The sequence below is a fragment of the Pavona decussata genome, unplaced genomic scaffold (genome assembly GCF_977016875.1).
Source record: "Pavona decussata unplaced genomic scaffold, jaPavDecu1.1 SCAFFOLD_69, whole genome shotgun sequence".
Classification (NCBI taxonomy): domain Eukaryota; kingdom Metazoa; phylum Cnidaria; class Anthozoa; order Scleractinia; family Agariciidae; genus Pavona; species Pavona decussata.
The window spans coordinates 2,491,013-2,510,545 of record NW_028145488.1 but is presented as its reverse complement, the minus strand read 5'-3'; the positions used below and the strand labels follow the sequence as shown (position 1 = coordinate 2,510,545).

At 39.1% G+C, this 19,533-nt stretch overlaps 1 pseudogene across 1 annotated transcript in view; it reads left to right on the top strand.

The window, feature by feature from the left end:
* LOC146477760 (uncharacterized) overlaps positions 1-19,533 on the top strand; it is a 150,056-nt pseudogene that overhangs the window by 7,225 nt on the left and 123,298 nt on the right. The gene's annotated exons all lie outside the window — the stretch shown is intronic.

Below are 19,533 nucleotides of genomic sequence, written 5' to 3'. Positions count from 1 at the left end.
AAAAGGAGGTGTGTCAACCATCAATAGAGAGCTTGCCATTCAGTTGGCAAAGTTCCCTGATGTGAAAGTCAGTGTCTATCTCCCTGAATGCAGTGAAAAGGATAAAAGAGTTGCTGCTCATCATAATGTCCATCTCATTCAAGCAGAAAAATTCCATGGTGTTGATCCAGATCTATGGTTGTCTTCTTTACCAGCTCATCATGCTGTGGACTGTGTGATTGGACATGGAGTCCAACTTGGCAGACAGGTTCAATTCATAAAACACCAACGTCATTGTAAATGGATTCAGGTGGTCCACACCGACCCTGAAGAACTTGGAATGTTCAAAATTGATGCAGATGCTGTTTCTAAAGGAGAGGAAAAGCACAAATTAGAAGTCAAACTCTGTGAATTGTCTGATCAAGTTGTAGCAGTTGGACCCAAGCTGGCGGAAGCTTTCTCAGGATATCTGCGTCCCTTTCAGAAAGATAAAAATGTTCTCAACCTCACCCCAGGCATCTTCTCTGAGTTTGCTGATGTAAAGCAAGCTTCTGAAGAAAGAAGAACATTTTCTGTTCTGTTGCTAGGGAGTGGTGACAGTGAAGACTTGCAGCTGAAAGGTTATGACATTGCTGCTCAGGCAATTGCAAAGTTGAAAGACATGCCACAGCCCTACAAACTGAAGGTTGTTGGAGTAGAAAGTGGAAAAAAGCAGCAAGTAGCAGAAATGTTGCTCCAGCAAGGTATTTCACGTGATCAACTTGTTGTACGTGGTTTCAAAGAAAGAGAGCAGTTGGCTGAGCAGTTTTGTGAGGTAGATCTTGCTATAATGCCATCAAGATCTGAGGGTTTTGGTCTCCCTGCTCTTGAAGCTCTATCTGCTGGTCTTCCTGTGCTTGTAAGTGGTAACTCTGGTCTCGGAGAAGCTCTTAAGAATGTGCCTCTTGGTTCAAACTGTGTAGTGGATTCAGACGATCCTAAAGAGTGGGCCAAGGCAATCAGGAGTGTCCGTCAGAAAAGAAGAAATGTACGACTTGTAGAAATGAAGTATGTCTGTAAAGAGTATGCAAAGGTTTACAGCTGGGAGGAGCAGTGCAGGTTACTTGTGCAAAGAATGATGAACATCACTTCAGGTAAAATTCCTTTGTTGCATTAATAATGGCTGATGTGCCCTGTGGTATAAAAAGACTACCTTAACAAAGCTCTTCTAAGTGAAGGTGCCTCCCAAGTATTGTTTACCGATAAAAGTTTACTGTTGGCTTATTGAAGTAGTGTTTACCGATAAACGTTTACTGTTGGCTTAACGTACATGTATGAGACTCACATGTGTGATCAGGGCTTCGAAGGATTGCACTTGAATGCCAGAGGTTTGCAACTCAGATGTCACATTCTCACAACTCAGTGATGTCAAATTTTCACAGTCCTAATATCAGATCAAACAACTTGGATGTTGGATTTTGGAGGTAACAACTCAGAAGACAAATTTTCACAACTTGGATGTTTGATGGAGCGTTAACAAGCTTCCCCATATTATTGCATGCTTTAAATTGGTAAAGAACAGGAAGCTGTTTCCAGCTTATACTTGGGCCATATTTGACTGTGTGGTGCGAAAAGCCTACAATCTTTTAACAGTGATAACTTCCAGCATCGCCAATTCCCCCAAAAAGATAGCCTGCGAGCAAGCTCTCTTGGGGGTGGATCCTCTTTCCTTCTCCCGCCCCCCACCCCCAAGAGAGCTTGCTCGCAGGCTACCAAATAGATAGATACAGACCTACATGTAAAACCACCAGATAGAATTGCATTTCTTGCAGTCAGAATGAAATACAGGGGTAAACGACATTTGTCATACGAATGCTTTTATAATCCCCGGGCTTTAATCCGACGGCGTACGTTTTCACCTTTCGTTTAGAGACAGACACCATTTGTACGGTCGTAATATGTATGTGACTCCAGGTCAATTGGATCGTAATTTTCGGTATGATCTAGACCCGGGGGGTACTCCCCTATGTGACCTTAACGGGGACGTTCGGCCCGATAGGGTATGGTTTTCAGAGTGTTTTGTCTTGAACGGGGTATCTATTTCATCACGGAGAATTGTGTCTTAAACAGGGTCAGGGTTTGAACGCCCGGGCCACACCTCCCTACCCAAGCATCTGTTGAGTAGCCCCCCCCCGGGATCTAGAGTAACGTTACGCATCACGCGTACTTTTTTATCCTTGTACGTTTTCAATATTTTGCTGTTTATATTTTTAAATGAAATTCAGGAGAAAGCATTTGTTATTCACCTTTCATTTGAAGACAGAAACCGTTTCCGCATTGATTGTTTTTCTACAGTAAACGTGAGACATCTTTATCTATCTAGCTTGGCCCGCGAGGTCATAGACTGATTTAGTTGCCAAATTTTCGGTTAAACAAAACTAACCTTGAGGCACTCAGGTTAGCCTAAAAAACATTCCGGTTAGCCTAAAGAGCACTCCAGTAAGCCTAAATAGCACTCAGGTTAGCTTAAATAGCTCCCCGGTTAGCTTAACAGTTAGCAGTTTATGTTGGGGTTGTTCATGCCTCGCTTGTCTGGCTCGCATATTTTAAACACTCCTCACGGCCCAAAAACAAAGAATGCAACCGAGAATTTAAAGAATTTGTTAACATGACAGAAAACGTAACTCGTACCAGCCGAGTAAAAAAAACGAGGCCGAGAACAATAACTCATGGCCCGAGGCCTTATCTCTTGGCCCATCGCGGCCCCAAAAAGAAAAAAGAATTTGATAATGCTACCGAAACCTAAATAATGCAATGGTTTGTGACAGTGGTCTGGGGTAAAATGTACTAATAAAGGCCAGTACATAATGTACATCACTGTATGTTGATGTTACTGATTCAAGCACTGTGTATCTTTATACTCCTAAGATGCTTATATGTTGTATAATTTTGCTTATTACAGTTTTCTCCTCTGAAGGTTTTTTTGATGGAAGTCAGTCTTCAGTGGCAGGTTACAGTCAGCTTCCTTTCCCTGCAGCCTCTCAAACTCATCTGACAAGTGGAACAGAAGGTAGGCATGAATTACTTCATCAAAACAATTACAAGGAAGCTATTAGGTAGCATCTGCAAAAATCATTAAACAATAAGCTTTTTGATGTATGTTTATGACCTTTGTTCCTGCATTTATGTTAATGTTGCAGACTGCAAGCTATCTGTGAAATTGTTTTTTACTGAAATCACTGGTGATGTATAGTTCCACCTTAATATCACAATTTTCTCCTCTAAAGGTTATTCTTTTGGAAGTCAGTCTTCAGTAGCAGGTTACAGTCAGCTTCCTGTCACGTCTCAAACTCATCTAAGAAGTGGAACTGAAAGTAGGTGTAAACATTTAGTTTTCTCCCATCAAAGCGAATGGTAACATTTGCAGAAATTGAAGGGCTGACAGCATAATCAACCCAAATGACTTTTCAGATCGCTTTTTGTTGTTTAGGTTAAGATTGGCTGCAATTTTCGCATGTGGACTTGAATTTGTTCAGGGAAATGATGCTCCAATATTTTATCTGCTGCTTTGTAAATTGTGCAGCAAAGCAGCAGATAAAACATTGAGCAAAGTTTCCTTAAGGAATTGAAGGCCACGTAAAAAAACCCCGATGAATTTGAGGTAAAACAAGAAAAAGTGATCTGAAAAGTCATTTGGGCGATTACAGTACGCTTGAATCCATATGCACATTGGCACGCGTGAACCGCATTTAGGGCAGAATGCATGAAGGCCCGCGCGGTTCACGAGACAAAACCGTGCGGTTTATGAGACGAAACCGCGCGGTTCACGAGACGAAACCTAGGTTGAATATTTCCCGTAGTCAAAAGGACGAGGCCCAAACACAATAGCATCTTATAGCCTATTGTGATTTTATTGTTTTCCGATGAATAGATTTTTTTCTCAAGTAAACTGCATGAAATATGAAACGCCGCCTTGAAATGCAGTCCGGTCGTCGCGTAGGAGACTTTGAATCTTGGGACTGTTTTAGGTGCATGGATTTCCACCATCGCGTTATTCAATGTACACAAGCCGTCCATGCATTTTCTCTAGCCGTTTAAATTCAACCGGATTTCCATAAACAGATCCGGGAAACAGATTGAGCGTGCGATTTGCTTTCCTCCGATGAATGTTGCATGACTTGCGCGACATGCGTTACCCTACACCCGTAATATACATTAATGGTGACTTCCTCAAGTTCTTCTCGAAATGTTTCAAGTTAAATAAAAATTTAAAGGAATTCATTACCTTTAGATAAAGAAATATCCTTCCTCTCTTTCAAAAAAAATTATCAATGTTTTGTTATCGACGTTAATGCAATGCGCGTTATGTCAGTTTCGAAAAGTAAGCGTTATCTTGTCGGCTTTTGCACGGTGCAAGCAATGTTGTAATTTGCTTCTAATCCATGCTTTTGTGTATTTACTTACCTAAGCGGCCGAAAATAATATTTTTGTGTGTACTTTTCTAGTATGAAGAAACGGACGTTTTTACTCGGAAATTCCGACACATGAAAATCGCAAATATGCAAATCATTCGCATTGAACCTTTTTGCCTAATCAAGGTTTTCGACGCCATTTTGACGAGTAGGCAAACACGCTTGAAATAACAGTGTTTGTATGGAAATCCGATGTCAAATAATTTTCATGAAACATCGCTTCTGAAAAATTCATGAATTGGAAACTTTTGGCACTAGGAAAAGGATTTTAGAAAAAAAAATTGGAGGGATGTAGCTGTGCCAGAAAGCGTCCAGTCGTGTTTTGAACTTTCCAGACATTTGTCTGTATTTTTTCTCATGAACTATTTTTAGTAGCAGTTCACGGCTGGTTCGCTATACAGACAAAGCTTAACTAGGGAATACCCTGCCACTCCAAAAGTAATCCTGAAAAGAGTGGCTATGTGGCTACGCAGATACCACGTAGCTGCGTAGCCACGTAGCCACGTAGAAGTACATGACTGTATGACCATGCCTCGTTCTTTGTGTGAGAAGCCACGTAGCTGCGTAGCTACGTAGCCGCGTAGCCACGTAGCTGCGTAGCCACTTAGCCCCTTTGGTATTCAGGCGGGTATTGACCATTTTGTATCTGCGTAGCCACGTATCCACTCATTCCAGGGTCACTTTTGGAGGGGCGGGGTATTCCCTAGTTACCCCCAGACAAATGTATGGAAAGTTCAAAACACGACTGGACGCTTTCTGGAACAGCTACATCCCTCCAATTTTTTTTTCTAAAATCCTTTTCCTAGTGCCAAAAGTTTCCAATTCATGAATTTTTCAGAAGCGATGTTTTATGAAAATTATTTGACATCGGATTTCCATACAAACACTGTTATTTCAAGCATGTTTGCCTACTCGTCAAAATGGCGTCAAAAACCATAATAAGGCATATTGCGGCAGGCCGTGCCGTCACAGTTGTGTTCGTTTGTAGTTTTGCTGACGATAAAGGAAATTATTACGCTTGAATACTGCACAAACGCTATTTGACGCTCGGCAGACAAAAACAAAGTTTCATTCGTTATACAAGAGAAGAAAATATTTGTGGAAAACAAATGAAAGCATTACTGCATTACGCATGCAAATTACGAACGAAATCAATCAAAGCGTGACAACACTGACAACGCTTTATTCGCCATTTTTGATCAATATGTTTGAAAAATTTCGAGTTCTGCACGGATACTTTGATAGCAAATTTACTGAGCGATAAATAATAAGTTATATGTAAAAAAGTTGAAGCTTAACTTCAAAGTCCTTCGTTTTGACGTACGCTTTGATCTCGAGTGACAGTAGCTCAAGCTGTGAGTGATGCATCGATGTGATCGCGAGAGGTGGCTGTGGTTTCCGTGAAAATCTCTTTGGTAAATGCGACCTGATAACTAACAATGAAACACAAACAAAGAGCAAACAAAGGCAATTAAGAGCACGAAGATGCGGTCATTGAAGAACCCGTGATTCCCTAGGTTTCGTCTTGGTTTCGTCTCGTGCTTTGTTCATTCCTCTCGAGGTGGAGGCAAGGGCAAAACGTGTGCACTGCCCTTGCGTCCACCTCATGAACCCCGCGGCCGATGTACATATGGATTCAGGCGGTACTGTATATGCTCTCAGCCCTTCAATTGTCAGCTGTCTTGGTGTGTCGATCCTTAAACAATATATTGTTTTTATGCAAGTGGTGTACTTACATGTATGTGGCTTTTTCTCCTTGCATTCACTTACCTGCTGCATGCTGCTGTGTCGTTGTACATCTACTCGCAAAATAAAAGTGCTATGTTGTGTAATTTTGTTATTATTGCAATTTTCCCCTCTAAAGGTTTTTCTGGTGGAAGTCAGTCTTCAGTCTCTAAAGGAGAGTTCAATTCATGAAATGATCACAGAAAGGGGAGTCGGCCTCCAGAAAATCACGCTAATTTATCCATTGAATATCTGGATTTCTCATTAATATTATTATTAATGCTACAGGACATACATGTATTTCTATTCTCACCATGCTTTTAAATAATTATTATTATTATCAATGGTGATAATGCAGTCCATACACTGTAGGTCCGATGGCTGTGCATTTAGCCTCCTTATATTATTTACTGTATTCTTAAATTGATTTCAATTGGTTAAGAATGTTAAGGACGGTGCCTACTATTGTTACTGCGCATACGTTCTGCGCATCTGGAGATACTCGGGTTTCCTATGGGTGGTGCCTACTATTACAGGGGTATTTTTGCGCGCTTTAAAACTATGCGGAGAAAGCAGAACTTAGCAAGTGATTTTGGTATCCAAAAAGAAAATTGGGGGTAACCATGCATTTTTCAGGGATAATAAAGCTTCAATTTGGAAAAAAGCGCCATACATTGCTTTGTATCTTGCTGCTTTTTACAATAATTGTTGCTTAGTTATCTCTAAAAAATGCGTGGTTACCCCCAATTTTTTTTTTGGATTTCAATAGCCGCTACTAAGATCTGCTTTTCCCGCATAGTGATAAACCGTGCAAAAATACTTCGGTATTAGTAGGCGCCATCCTTAATGCATTGGTCTGCTGATTGTGGTCTGAGATGCTAATAAAGTCCAGCACATTTTGTACAGCACTGTATGCGTTATTTAGATGTTGCTGCTGCATGCAAGCACTGTGTAGCTTTACCCTCCTGAAATGCTCATAATGTTGGCTAATTTTGCTTATTACAATAATTGTAATAAGCAAAATTAGCCAACATAGCATTTTATTATTTATTATTTGTAATAATTGTTATTTATTATTTTCCCCTCTGAAGGTATTTCTGGTAGAAGTCAATCTTCAGTAGCAGTTAACAGTCAGCTTCCTTTCCCTGCAGCCTCTCAAACTCATCTGACAAGTGGAATTGAAGGTAGGTGGGAATCACTTTATCAAAACAATTATATCAGATTTTACGGACAGATCATTAAAATATTGTTAATGGAATGTGACTCGCGTGCGTTACTCGTTCTCAGTGAGCCATTCATGGCGGGTTGTTTTCAATGGAGCTACTGTGTAGCCATGCTTCCAAGGTCAGTAAAATCAATAGTTTCATTGTAGCTTAGCTCACAACATTATGGCTTTGTTGTCCTTAGCTTATTGTAACATTTATTTGCATTGGCCGAAAGTATTAAGGCCTCATTCATAACTTGTTAAGTACACGTGTAAAGCCAAGCTGCTGTATAGTACAGCTTAAACTACTGGCTAAGTAAGCAGACACTGTCTAGCTATAAAAGCCCAAGCAAACTGTTCAAGGTTCAATTTGCAGTTCTGTTGTGCAGTGTACTCACTATTTGCTGTCAATTTGTCAAACGTTTTTTCCCTCCCACCCTCCCATTTGCGGATGGGTTGTTTGCGTTCCTTGCTTTAATAAACTAGGGCCACTCCCGCGTGGTGCGGTTAAGTCTGCGCAGCGACTTCCCTCAAGCTTGTTCGCGTCTTTGCTTTTGTTTATCGCCTGCTAACCAATACTCTTGTCCGATTCAGCACGTGCTGTCTACCATTCAGCTCGTAGTGCTGGGGAGATAAGTGAGGTTGTTTTTGTCACGCAAACCGGAAGTCGCATTGACTAACCTACCGCAAGGCAGTGTTCCCCGCAATAACGCCATCTTGAGTCGTTATCTTTGTTTGTTAAGTATTTCGCGCATACCTTTAGTGCATATCGCTGTTGCGCTACGTTCCTCGGGAACAGTGACATTAAGAGGAAGCTATCAGGTAGCATCTGCAAAAATCATTTTAAACAATAAGCTTTTTGGTTCATGTTTATGACCTTTTTTCTTGTATTTATAAATGAAAATGTTGCAGACTGCTGTGCAATTGTTCTTTACTGAAATAGACTGTTGACGTATAGTTCTTCTTAATATTACAAAATTATTCATTCCGCTCTGCAGGTTTTTCTGGTGGAAGTCAGTCTTCAGTAGCAGGTTATAGTCAGCTTCCTTCCCAAACTCATTTGAGAAGTGGACCAGAAGGTTGGTGGGAATTACTATTTTAATGACAACTGTCACTGACAACAATTTGCCAACATGTACATGTAACATTTGCAAAAACTGTTAGCTATGTACTGTATGTCTTGTTGCTATAATATTTAGATTTTTGATACTTGTATACTCTATATAATTATAATTATATGATTCTTGGAAATACACTTGTTATTCCTTTTATTGGTGGTTTTAGTTATGAGAGCTGAACAAATTTTCCGTGGTCTTGAGCAAATGCGATATGATGCAGGCAAGGTCATCGGCCAGACACAACTTCTAGAGGGGTTAAAGAAAATTGCTTCAGACAAAGGCTTCAGAATTTCTGAAAACAGAGGAGCAGGGAACTGCATGTTCTATACATTATCAGAACAACTGGACCTGGTGAAAGGAATCCAAATCTCTCATGAAGCATTGAGGCAACTCATAGTCCAATACCTCAAGGAGAACCCTACACTGGTAAGTTAGTATTGGTAATGTCTAACAAGTGAGTTTCATTTTGTGGTGAAACAATCCAGCAAAGCAATAAAGTGGGTCAAGTAGGAGTTTCTTTTTTGAGTACCGTATTTATTTGAATAAATGCTCCGGCGTTTATTAAATTTTTGGCACTTAAGATGCGGTGTTTATTTGAGGTCGGTGTTTATTCGATGGCGGCGTCTATTGCAAACCTTGTAACAAAAACTATGAATTTATTGTGTGATTTAAATGTCTGTTGCACTTATTATTGAATAACTTCCTACGCGCAAACACTGCGAACAACTTATTTGGGAAAGTCACTGGCAAAAGAAAGAGAGAAATTGGACTAGTTGTACCGGCAAGATTCTCGGCTGTTACCACGGAATTGTGCATCGCAGAAGATTTAGAGAGAGAGAGCTAAGCAGCAAAGCTATGAAGTATAGCCACTTTGAACTGAATAACACTACAATCGAGAAAAATAAATTTCCACGACTGGTTTAGATTGAATGTTGCCTTATGTTTTTATGTTTCGAATAAATGCCGCAATGTTGAGAAATATCGCGGCGTTTATTTGAGGGCGGCCTTTAATGATAGTTTTGCTTCTCCCTAGGGAGTGTGGCGTTTATTCGAATAATTACGGTATGCCAAAATGGCTGACTGAAAAATATACCTCTATCATGAATTCATCACAACAAACACAATATCACATTCAAATCCTAGAAGTATGCGGATGTTTGTCACTGCATGAATGTAGTTTAATGGTCTTAGCTCCCACAAGTCTCCTGTAGCTGAGTGCTATAACATCCAAATGGAAGGTCAAAGGTTTGAGCAACTCTGTTAGGGGGCAGAATTCAGATTTTCTTTTTCCAAATGCAGTATGCCTGTGTCACTGACTTAAAAAATACCTCCATCAAGATAAAACTTAATTGTCATTTTGCAAGAGAAGGCAGAAGTCAAATTCTTAAAATTATGGTTGCTAGTTTTCTTGGACAGTTGGTACATTACTCAAAGATATATCATGTGGATACTTAAAACGAAGCAAAGCTCTGAAAGTGCATTATGTCCAATGTTTCAGTTATTCAATTATGAAACAGTTAACATGTTTCGGTATAATTTGGTTTGTTGCAGATCGATGCACTGGCCAATTTAGTGAAAAGCTTTATCCTCCAGTTGATCATTGGATGAAGCGGCACAATAATGTACTTTCACATTTTTTTTGTTAATTGTTTTGTTGTTCTCTTGCAGCAAGATGGGACAGAACTGTTTAACTTTGTACATGGACATCAGTCTTGGCCTGATTACCTAAGAAACATGGCAGCAGATGGGACATGGGGTGATCACGTCATTCTCCATGCTGCAGCAAACTGCTTTAAAACATGCATTCACGTAATCAGCAGTCTGTCACATGACTTGACTATCCACCCAGAACATGATGCTAGCAGCAGCAGCCAGCTTGTGTTGGGACACCTGCATGAACATCACTATGTCAGCCTTCGACCCAAACCAGGTAGAGGAACTTATGTAAAACAATGCCAGCTAATCAGATTTTTCTACGTAACTATCACTTCAATATTTATTGAAGTTTATACACCTGTTTAGAGGTGGGCAGATACCAGTTTTGAAAATGGTTACATACTTGTGCCTTAATATAGTAACTTAAATTTGGTATTCCTTTTCAAACGCTTTTTCAAGGAAAGTAAAAAATTAATTATGGTAGCTAATTAACAATTAATGACAAAGGAACTGAACAGGAAATACATACTGAATAGGCAAACAAAACTAAATCGCTATTATAACAGCTATTTAGTTTTGTTTGTCTACTCAGTATGTATTTTCTGTTCTGTTCCTTTGTCATCATCATGCTGTAATTAGCTACATTTTTACTTTAGTTTATAATTTCTTGTCACATTGTAATTTGTTTTAATTAGCTTAATTGTACATACTATACTTTTTGTATTTATTTCACACCCACTGATGGGATTTGTACTGAAGATGGATGAAGATTGATCTGAAACATTAAATGTTTCAAACAAATTTTGTTTTTTTTCAGCACTAATATAAATAATTATTACTGTATATTACATTACTTTTCAAGAAACATTTAAGAATAATGTTGTTGCTTTCATAAATACATTATTTGCTTGCAAATAAAATTTTATGCAGCAATTGAAACTCTATTTTAATTCCTTCGTAATGTTGATTGAGGTTGGGAACATGGAATCGAGGGTATTGATTTGAAATTTGAATCCAAGATGGCGTTTACTACTAATGTCGTAGTTACGGAGCGTCGTATAATGGCTGGCGCGTTCATGATCTCGTTGACACACAACTTTTTCATCGACTTTGTCACAGGTAAGTTTTTCTCTTCATGTTTTTTGGTTATTTAACCTCTGAATTGTGCTGAGTCAATCGTTTATTCGCATCAAGCCCACCATTACAATGCATACCTTTTCAGTGTTCGATATATGTTGTTGTTTACATGTCGTCTTTTGGCAAAAATTCTTTGCCAGAGTCACAGCGCCTTAAGGTTGATTTGGCTCGACGGGTTGACCTTATAAAAAATTATTTCCTTTCAGTCCAAATGGCTATGTGTGTCCCCAAGGCAATGATCCTTGGTCATTCTTTTGTAAGACGACTCCATTGTGACTTGGAGAGGCAATTTGATGGCCGAGCCAAAAAAGATTTCGATCTCAGCACAGTCAATGTCCGGCTGTTTGGTACAGGAGGAAGAACGGTGGCGAAAATTAACAATTTTGACCTGAAAACTGTCGCCCGTTTCTCGCCAGATGTGGTGATTCTGGAAATAGGCACCAACGATCTCAGCAATAAACCACCAGAAACGGTCGGATCCAAAATGTAAATAATACCACAGGTAATGGTAGCCTTTCATTACCTGCAACAGCACCAGCTGTACAGGGGTCAGTTGTTGTTGAAGCGGTATGTAATCCAACTCATAGCCAAAATAGGACTGAGAATAATCCAGGTACTGCTAGTAGTTCATTAGAGCAGGGTACAACACCAGCAGCAACTGTACAGGGGTCAATTGCTGCTGTGTTGGATAACTTGGCAGGTAAGACTAGTGCAATCTCTCAGCCACAGGATATTTTTGTGTCGTCAGACATCCCCATAGACATGAATGTTTCTGATAGACTCAAGACCAAAATTTGGTCCCAAGAATATGTTGAGTTTGGCTTGCTCTTAAATAATAAAAAAGAGCATTCCAGTTTTCATCTCTGTCTTTCCAATGACACAGCATCATCAACTGGCCAACCTATCATTACATTGGAGCCAAATCAAAAGTCCAAGCACATCAATTCAATTGATGTGTGGACTACCGCTTACCAAATTTTTGTGGGTGTCTACACCCAGAAATATCCTTTAGAAGCCCCTGCTTTAATGAAATATGGTGACATTGTTCGGGATTTGGCAGCAAGAGGATACAATTGGCGTTATTATGATGAAAACTTTCGATATCTGCGACAAAAAGAACCCAAAGCATATCCTTGGGGTACTGTGCATTGGGAGTTGTGGATTCGGTCGCAACCACCCAGAAACATTTTCCCTCCGATAAGGAAGATTGATGAGTCCAAAACAGGATTCAGAGTACCAAAGGGTTACTGTTGGAAATACCATAAAGGCCAAAAATGTGTTGGGTGTAATTTTAAACATTCCTGTCCATTGTGTGAAAAGAATCACCAAATGATGAGCTGCCACAATTTTCGTCTCTCCAAGGGAAAACCTGTTGTTGCCAATCCCGCTGCTCCCAACACCAGTAAAGGTAAACAGACTTGAGTTTTTGCTTGAGGGATACGATTTTCACAAGAGAAATTTTATACTTGACGGATTTAAATATGGTTTTCACCTTTTTTCTGTTGGTCAAAGTAAACCTTATGAATCCCCTAATTTGTTATCTGCTAAACAACAGCCTCTTATAGTTGATCAAAAATTAGCTAAAGAGCTGGCCACCCATAGGTTTGCTGGACCCTTCGATACACCACCTTTCCCTATTTTCAGAGTATCGCCCTTGGGTCTTGTACCCAAGAAAACCCCAGGGGATTTTCGCATGATCCATCATTTATCATATCCGAGAGGTAAATCAGTAAATGATGGCATTTCACATGAACATTCCAGTGTTCACTATGCTAATATTGACATGGCTATCACACGAATAAAACAGTCAGGTGTTGGTTCCTATTTGGCAAAAACAGATATCAAAAGTGCTTTCAGAATTCTACCTGTCAACCCTCAAGATTATCATCTGTTGGGTATAAAGTGGAATGGTCAATATTATTATGACAAATGCATGCCTATGGGGTGTGCCAGTTCTTGCAAAACATTTGAGACTTTTAGTACCGCTATAGAGTGGATTGCACAGGATAAGCTTAGTATAGCTAATCTCATTCACTTGTTGGATGACTTTCTCCTCATTCAGCCAACAGAAGATCAATGTTCGTTAAGTCTTCGCCTGTTCTTGGATTTATGTGATTTTTTGGGCATTCCCATGGCACCAGAGAAAACATTTGGCCCTTCTACTATTTTGACTTTTGCTGGTGTTGAACTGGACACTATTTGTTGTGAATCACGCCTACCTGAAGATAAGTTATTAAAATGCCAACAGTTGATTGACAACTTTCTAGGAAAGAAAAAAGCAACACTGAGAGAGTTGCAGTCACTTATTGGATTACTTAATTTTGCTTGTTCAGTTGTTGTACCAGGTCGTTCATTTTTAAGACGACTCATTGATTTAACAATTGGGCTCAAAAAACCAAGTCATTTTGTTCGTGTTTCGAAGGAGGTTAAGGCCGATTTATTCACATGGCAACAATTTTTCAAGGATTACAATGGTAAATCGTTTTTTCTTAATGAGCAATGGGAAGATAGTGAGAGCCTGCAGTTATTTACTGATGCAGCAGGTGCACATGGTTTTGGAGCTGTATTTGGTGCCCACTGGTGCTATGGTGAATGGCCAAAAACATGGATTGGTCTGAATATTGCAATCCTTGAGTTTTATCCAATTGTTCTGAGTTTAATTTTGTGGGGTGGCCATATTCGGAACAAGCGTATCACATTTTTTACTGATAACGAGGCTTTAGTTCACGTGATAAATAAGTCCACTTGCAAGGATAAATATTTAATGACTTTTGTTCGTAAACTTGTGCTAGTTTGTTTGAGGCAGAATATTTTATTCAAAGCCCAACATATTCCAGGTTTTAAGAACGTTCTTCCCGATGCACTGTCTCGTCTGCAGATTTCACGTTTCAAGACACTAGCCCCAGCTTACATGGATTCAGCGCCAACAATCATTCCATCGCATCTTCTCCCTGTAAATTGGCATCTGTAGTCCATGAGCTTCTATCAGCTAGTTTGCAGAAGTCTTCGGTTCCGACGTACCGTAGGGCATGGAAACTTTATGAAGAATTTCAATTAAGTGTCTATAACAACTCGTATATTTCATTACCCATTTTGCCAGCGACATTGGCCTTGTTTGTTGCATATTTATTTGACAATAAATATGCTTCTTCTACTGTAAATACTTACGTTTCTGCCCTTGGGTATTACCATCGTTTAGCTGGTGTTCAGGATCCCACTAAAACTTTTTACATCATAGAGATGCTTAAAGGGTATGGTAAAATTAGTCCCAAGCTGGACTCAAGATTACCAATTACACTTCCCATTTTAGTTCGCATTATACAGGCTTCCAATAGTTTTTGTGTTTCTCATTATCCATCATCTATGTTTAAAGCAATGTGTTCTTTAGCATTTTTTGCATTCCTTCGCATTGGCGGAATCACAGTGTCAAATCGACAAGGTGTCAATAACAACCTTTTACAGCTAGGACAAGTCTCTACGCAATGCTGTGAAAGCGGCAATGAACTTTCCTTGGTAATTACATTCACAAACTATAAACATAATTACAATCAAAATCCTTTTTCTATTGTTTTGAGGAGGCAACTTCATGCTTGTCCTGTTCAATCATTATTGGATTATTTTTCTGTTCGGGGCATCGCAAGCGGCCCCCTTTTTATTAATCCAGATGGGTCCCCAGTTTTGAGGAGTGAGTTCAGTAAGATGCTTTGTTCGATTCTTCAGTTATGCCATTTAGACCCAAAGAGGTATAAAGGACACAGCTTTAGAATAGGTGCAGCTACTTATGCAGCTGAGCAAGGAATTTCTGATGCCCAAATTAGACAAATGGGTAGATGGAAATCTGATGCTTTTAAAAAATATATCAGGATATCTTCCCTGCAATCTGTTTCTTAACTCTATTTGCTAGGGGGTTTGATGTTGTTGCTTGCAGGGGCGGCACAACCTTGACCCCACACGTATTTTTAAAGGTACTTTTGCCATATATTTCTGGTAATACCTCTTATTAATTTTGTTGGAATGCAATTTGTGCTGGGGTGGGGCGTGCCCCTTCCTTTGCAGGGGCTTTGGCGGTTTATTGCCCTCACCTTCGTAGGCAATACATATTTAGCAAAAGTTTATATTCTTATTTATATTGGATATTTGGAACTTAATAAAGCGGCTATGTGATAAATTTCACATAGCCATTTTTTCTCCATTAAGTTGTTTGTATTGCCTTTACGAACAGAGCACAGCACTTATTGCATTCCGATTAGGCTTGCCCTTCTGTGGGGGAAATTGAAGCATAAATACATTATTTGCTTGCAAATAAAATTTTATGCAGCAATTGAAACTCTATTTTAATTCCTTCGTAATATTGATTGAGGTTGGGAACATGGAATCGAGGGTATTGATTTGAAATTTGAATCCAAGATGGCGTTTACTACTAATGTCGTAGTTACGGAGCGTCGTATAATGGCTGGCGCGTTCATGATCTCGTTGACACACAACTTTTTCATCGACCCTCCTCCTCCCCATTCCTGCCTCTTCTTTGTACTAAGATAATTATCATATATATTAGCGGTTTATTGCCCTCACCTTCGTAGGCAATACATATTTAGCAAAAGTTTATATTCTTATTTATATTGGATATTTGGAACTTAATAAAGCGGCTATGTGATAAATTTCACATAGCCATTTTTTCTCCATTAAGTTGTTTGTATTGCCTTTACGAACAGAGCACAGCACTTATTGCATTCCGATTAGGCTTGCCCTTCTGTGGGGGAAATTGAAGCATAAATACATTATTTGCTTGCAAATAAAATTTTATGCAGCAATTGAAACTCTATTTTAATTCCTTCGTAATGTTGATTGAGGTTGGGAACATGGAATCGAGGGTATTGATTTGAAATTTGAATCCAAGATGGCGTTTACTACTAATGTCGTAGTTACGGAGCGTCGTATAATGGCTGGCGCGTTCATGATCTCGTTGACACACAACTTTTTCATCGACCCTCCTCCTCCCCATTCCTGCCTCTTCTTTGTACTAAGATAATTATCATATATATTAGCGGTTTATTGCCCTCACCTTCGTAGGCAATACATATTTAGCAAAAGTTTATATTCTTATTTATATTGGATATTTGGAACTTAATAAAGCGGCTATGTGATAAATTTCACATAGCCATTTTTTCTCCATTAAGTTGTTTGTATTGCCTTTACGAACAGAGCACAGCACTTATTGCATTCCGATTAGGCTTGCCCTTCTGTGGGGGAAATTGAAGCATAAAAATTATTTTATACTTGCTGACTCTACAAGAATTTGGTAATTATCTATAATTATTGTTATTACGGTATATACCAGGTATATATTATTGGGCAAAATATGTCGTGGTACAGAATCGGAGGATGGTTATTACTTTAGATGGTAACTGTTGTCTCATTTTGATAACAGTCCCCCTTTTTTTTCGTTGAGATAAACAAGGACAGAGCACCACTGGGTGAGTGCCTCAGAAGGGGTTCCAAACATTGAGAAACCGATGAACTGCAGCCTCATGCTATAATTGTCTCGAGTGTTTGGAACCCCTGATGAGGCACAAACTCCTAGATAGACGTAATTACAGCCTGTACATGTATGAGGGCGTAGCTTAGAAGGATTGCACTGTCAGATTTTTGCAATATGCAGTTCCAGAAAATATCCATACTCCCCCCCACGGAAGGTTTTTTTGTTTTGTACCTTCCCTCCCCCAGGAAAATTCCAGTAAAGATTCATACGTTGCTTGTAAACTTTTGCCTTTTAAGACCACCCTCCCCCTAGGAATTTCCAATGACCTTCCTTGGCGTGGTTATGAATTTTTTCAGGGACTGCACAATTTAGATGTTGACATTCTCACAACTCACTGATGTCAAATTTCCCCAACTGCAAAATCATAATATCAAACGACTTCATGATGTTGGATTTTGGAAGTTACAACTCACTGATCTCAGATTTTTGCAACTTGAACTCCTCAAATGCTATATATTGTGTAATTAATTTTTGCTTATTGTAATTCTCCCCTCTGAAGGTTTTTCTGGGGGAAGTCAGTCTTCAGTAGCAGGTTACAGTCAGCTTCCTTTCCCTGCAGCCTCTCAAACTCATTTAAGAACTGGAACAGAAGGTAGATGGGAACATTTTGAATAATCCCAACAACCATCAAAAGGCATTTATGAGACATTTTAAAAGTCAGTTTTAAAATCAAATCCTTATTTAAATTGACCCTAAAAATCTGTTTATTGTGTGAATATCATTTTCTTTGGGATATACTTTTACGCTATTGTGGAGCTGGAAAAGCCCTCGGCGTTCACAGGCTGTGATCTGAGGTACTTCAAGGTCCACCCTTTTTATTTGTCTAGTGTGTTTTTTTATTAGTATGACATACTGTAAGTTTGCTTATTGCAATTTTCCCCTCTGAAGGTTTTTCAGGTGGAAGTCAGTCTTCAGTAGCAGGTTACAGTCAGCTTCCTTTCCCTGCAGTCTCACAAACTCATCTGACAAGTGGAACAAAAGGTGGGTGAAAACATTTTGTACAATCCCAACAACTGTCACATGGCATTTAGAATAGATGTTTAAGGGTTAGTTTTCAAATAAAATAAATATTTCTTTAAATTGACTTTACTGTGTGAACATAATTTTCTTTGTCGTACACTAAGTTAATTTAATGCTTTTGTCTGAGCCATATTTTCTGCCCTGCTAATGATCTGAATAGCCTGTCACAGGAGGCACTATGTCTTGTTTCAGTCCTCATTTCGCCTGTGGGTGAATCAAGAGCTGGAAAAGATTTCTGCGTCGCAAGCTGTGATGTGAGGACTCCAGAACCCACCTTCCCATTTATTCAGTGTCTTTCTTTTAAGTATAATGACATACAGGTTCGCTTTTATTACAATTTTCCCTTCTGAAGGGTTTTCTGGTGGACGTCAGTCTTCAGTCGCAGGTTACAGTCAGCTTCCTTTCCTTGGGAGTTTGAGAAGTGGAATTAAAGGTAGGTAGGAAATACTGAAACTTATCACATAACATTAACAAAAATTGCCAGCTGTCTTGGTGCATCATTAAACAATTATAGAAGTAGAACCAAAGGTGGGTGGAAACATTCTATGTAACCCCATCAACTGTTACATGTACATCACATTTAGGTCACATTTTAAAAACCCTATGACTAGACTGCCCTTTTTTGTCTTTTTGGACCAAGCCGCCCCTCCATAATTTTGCATATGATATTGGGGCTTGGAGGATAGATAGTACATGTACATCCAGAGATGTTTCCTTTGAGGTCCACAATGGGAAGTAATGATGTCATAACAAATGGTAATAACTTCATGATTGCCAACTGGATTGCCGAAACTTCAGGAAAGTGCCTAAATTAGGTAAAAAGTAATAAAAACCAATACAGGAACACTAATATGAGCTAAATACACAAAAGTTAGTTATTTTTTGTTTTTGTTTTAAAAAGGGATTTTTCATTTTCTGAAGAGACTGCCTGTGAGAAGTGCAATTGAAGGTAGGTGGGAATCACTAAACAGTTATAACAAAGATGTCACATAATTTTATTTACAAAGAAAGGAAGTTATCTCGGTGTCTCATTAAATAACAAAACATAAAAACAAGAAACGTTGGTCTCTAAAATGTCATGCCATGGCGTTTTCTCATTATATTCAATTTGTAAATGCTGCATTCTGCTGCCTGTGTGCATTCACTCTTGAATATGCTATGTTGAATATAGTTAAATGCATGTTGTAATTTTCCCCTCTGAAGGTTTTTTTGGTGGAAGTCAGTCTTCAGTAGCAGTTAACAGTCAGCTTCCTTTCCCTGCAGTATAATATTGAAATTATACAAAATTTTAAGTCAACATCAGAGCTGTCACAAAGCATTTACATACTTATCTTGTATATGTTGTTTGTATCCTTCACTGGATCCTCTCTTGTAACCTACTAAGTTGGCCTTATGTTACGCATCATGAATTTGATCCTAATAGATGAGTTACAAAATAATGGAGGTATGAACTTCCATTACTGTGTCGCCTTGTCAAAAGGAAAATTCTCTTGAATGCCCACAACCCAAACCTCACTTGTCATCTCTTTGATTGGTTGTTCTGGTGGTGTAGTGGTTGTAACATTGGACTACTGTCACACTGGCCATTCTTTGTAAAACACAATTGTTAAACAATCTATATACTCTGACCTTTTCTATCCCAAACACTCTCCCGTGCATTACAATTTAGATTAGTTTTGTGCGAGTCGTGTCATATCAGTAATG